General features: G+C 49.2%; 1 pseudogene; it reads right to left on the bottom strand.

Annotated features, from left to right (window-relative positions):
* Positions 1-1,895: 1,895 nt before the first annotated feature.
* LOC135362808 (olfactory receptor 9G4-like) lies at positions 1,896-2,809 on the bottom strand (annotated as a pseudogene).
* Positions 2,810-3,543: the final 734 nt, after the last annotated feature.

Below are 3,543 nucleotides of genomic sequence, written 5' to 3'. Positions count from 1 at the left end.
CTAAAAAAATAAATTTAAAAAATTAAAAAAAAAAAAACAGGAACTGTTCTTTGCTTCTTTCTAGAGTTTTATGTGAGTGCATGGCAACCCAGCTGGAGACAATTCCCAGCCTCCTTTGTAGGTCAGCTGGCCATGTGACTAAGCATAAGCCAATGGGGTATTAGCAGAAGTGACATGTACAACTTCCACTTTACATCTTATTTTTTTTATAATTTTTTTTATTATGTTATGTTAGTCATCATTAGTTTCTGATGTAGTGTTCAATGATTCATTGTTTGCACATAACACCCAGTGCTCCATGCAATATGTGCCCTCCTTAATACCCATCACCGGGCTCACCCATCCCCCCACCCCCATCCCCTCTAAAACCCTCAATTTGATTCCCAGAGTCCATAGTCTGTCATGGTTCGTCTCCCTCTCTGACTTCTCCCACTTCATTTTTCCCTTCCTTCTCCTAATGTCCTCCATGCTATTCCTTATGTTCCACAAATAAGTGGAACCATACGACAGTTGTCTTTCTCTGCTTGACTTATTTCACTTAGCATGATCTCCTCCACTCCCATCCATGTTGATGTGAAAGTTGGGTATTCAGCCTTTCTGATGGCTGAGTAATATTCCATTGTATATATGGACCACATCTTCTTTATACATTTGTCTGTTGAAGGGCATCTCAGCTCCTTCCACAGTTTGGCTATTGCGGACATTGCTGCTATGAACATTGGGGTGCATATGGCCCTTCTTTTCACTACATCTGTGTCTTTGGGGTAAATACCCAGGAGTGCAATTGCTGGGTCATAGGGTAGCTCTATTTTTAACTTTTTGAGGAACCTCCACACTGTTTTCCAGAGTGGCTGTACCAGCTTGCATTCCCACCAAGAGTGTAAGAGGGTTCCCCTTTCTTCACATCCTCGCCAACATTTGTTGTTTCTTGCCTTGTCAATTTTTGCCATTCGAACTGGTGTAAGGTGGTATCTCCATGTGGATTTGATTTGAATTTCCCTGATGGTTAATGATGTTGAACATCTTAAAAACATGTTTCTTGCCCTCTATTTCCTCTATGTCCCTTCCTGAAGCTGGATTGTGAATAAGGTGCTGGTGAGCCATTTCCCACCCTGCGGATAAGGAGAACTTAGGGAATGGTAGAGCAACGAGATAGGGGGAACCTGGCCTCAGGATGACTTGTGGGACAGGAACACCAGGCTCACCCTCAAGCACAGATGTTTACATGAAAGAGAACTAAGCCTTCTGTATTATTTAAGCTACGGTTCATTGTTCCCTGTGAAAGCAACTGAACAAAAAATCAAACATGGTAGAAAGATAAAAATGCCTTTGACATTCCCTTAGGAAGGAGTCACATGAAGACTACACAGTATATATGGGCAAGTCTGAGATGACCTATTTTTCTTCTGGAATAGTTGCTTCTTCTTCTGACAAAGTCATTGGCTTGCATTCAGGACAGATATTAGATGAACAATGTCTACCACTAACTGTGAGAAGCACGTTGAGTAGGCCAAGGGGCGCCCACCTGTGGAAGGCCCATGGAAACTGAAAGGAAGGTCTCCAATTGGACCCACACTCCAGGACATAGTCACTAAAAGGGCTCTTGGATGGAATGATCCCCACTATTTAAATTATTCACTCCCTCTTGCTCCATCTTCCCTTGTGTACATATAGTACCTTTTACTTAAATTGACCCCATCAGACATATCTCTGTCTTACCTGGACATCTACTAGGGCCTCCTGCATGGCTCATTGTCATCCAACTTTGTTGCCATATATTTGGCTACAGGTGCGTTCTTGGTGGTCTCTGGAGGCAGTAACACCTCTACCATGACCACAGGGAAAATCCTGTGAGGATGGATTTCTGGGTCCCTCCCATGTCCAGATGCCAAGTCCTAAAATGGCCCCCGAGGATAAAGCTTCTGCAGGGCTCCCTTCATGTCCTTATTCCTCAGGCTGTACATAAGTGGATTCAGGGTGGGCGTGAGGACGGAGTAGAGGACAGCAGCCATGCGCCCTTGCATCGGGGAGTAGCTGGTGCTGGGCTGCATGTAGGCAGAGCTCCCAGTGCCCTAAAACAGGAGCACGGTGGCCAGGTGGGAAGAGCACGTGGAGAAGGCCTTCCAGCGGCTGGCGGTGGAGTGGATCTGAAACACAGCGGCCAACATGCGGACATAGGACAAGACAGTGAGGCCAAAGCAGCTCATGATGACACAGCCACTGACTGCAGATCCTGCAGCCTCATGGGCATCTGTGTTGGCACAGGCTAGACGCATGAGTGGGGGGATGTCACAGGAGAAGTGGTCAATCACGTTGCGGCCACAGAAGGGCAGGGAGAAGGTGTTGGCTGTGTGGAAGGCCGAGAAAATGAGCCCGCTGCCCCAGACCACTGACACCAGGGAGACGCGGGCCTTGGGGCTCATGGCTGCTCCGTACACCAGGGGCCTGTAGATGGCCAGGCAATGATCAAAAGCCATGGAGGTGATGAGAAAACACTGTGGACCCAAGGCAGACAAAGGCAAAGAGCTGGGATGCACACGCACGGAGGGAGATCTCCCCGGAGCCCAGCGTGGTGGCCACCAGGGCCCGGGGCAGGGTGGTGGACACGGAGCAGATATCCACCAAGGAGAGGTGCTTGAGGAAGAAGTACATGGGCGTGTGTCACGGCGGCCGCGATAGCCATGTTTCCCAGAATCTCAGCCAGGTAAATGAGAAGGAAGGTGGCAGCGCTGAGCAGCCGTAACTCCGGGACAGCTGAGACGCCCCGGAGGAGGAAGACAGAGACTGCAGTGAGATCGGTCATGAACTGCCGAGGACGCTCAAGGAGCAGTGCGGGAGGGGAATAACGAGACAATAGCAAAGACCTAGGAGGAAAAGAAGGGGGGTGAGCTCCATCTGGATTAAACACACATGCACTGTCTTCCCTAGAGGTCTCAGATTCCAAATACTCACGGAGGCCTGGCAGATACATATATCCGTGAATCTGGCGCAGTGTCATGGTGGGGGTGTACGGAATGTTCTGTTCAAGTGAGACAACTGCTCTAAGCTCCCACCAGCTGTTGCTGGGGGTCCAAGCGCTGCCAGAGCCTCTGATATTTGTCAAGAAAAGCCCAAATTCCAGGGCGCCTGGGTGGCTCAGATGGTTAAGCGTCTGCCTTCGGCTCGGGTCATGATCTCAGGGTCCTGGGATCGAGTCCCGCATCGGGCTCCCTGCTCCTTGGGAGCCTGCTTCTCCCTCTGCCTCTCTCTCTCTGTTTCTAATGAATAAATAAATAAAATCTTAAAAAAAAAAAAAAAAAAGAAAAGAAAAGCCCAAATTCCAGGTTGTTTTTTACATGTCAAATTTCCTGGGGCGCCTGGCTGGCTCGGTCGGTTGAGCGTCTGACTCTTGATTTGGGCTCAGGTCGGGTGATCTCAGGGTCGTGGGATCCAGCCCCATGTTGGGCTCCCTGCTCAGCGCAGAGTTTGCTTCTCCCTCCCCCCACCCCGACCGCTCATGCTCGCGTGCTCTCTCTCTCTGTCTCTCTCAAATAAATAAATCAA

Source organism: Mirounga angustirostris, unplaced genomic scaffold, assembly GCF_029215605.1.
Source record: "Mirounga angustirostris isolate CCGP_5_RB_7025 unplaced genomic scaffold, mMirAng1.0.hap1 SCAF_16, whole genome shotgun sequence".
Taxonomy (NCBI): domain Eukaryota; kingdom Metazoa; phylum Chordata; class Mammalia; order Carnivora; family Phocidae; genus Mirounga; species Mirounga angustirostris.
This window is presented reverse-complemented; position numbering and strand designations above follow the sequence as displayed.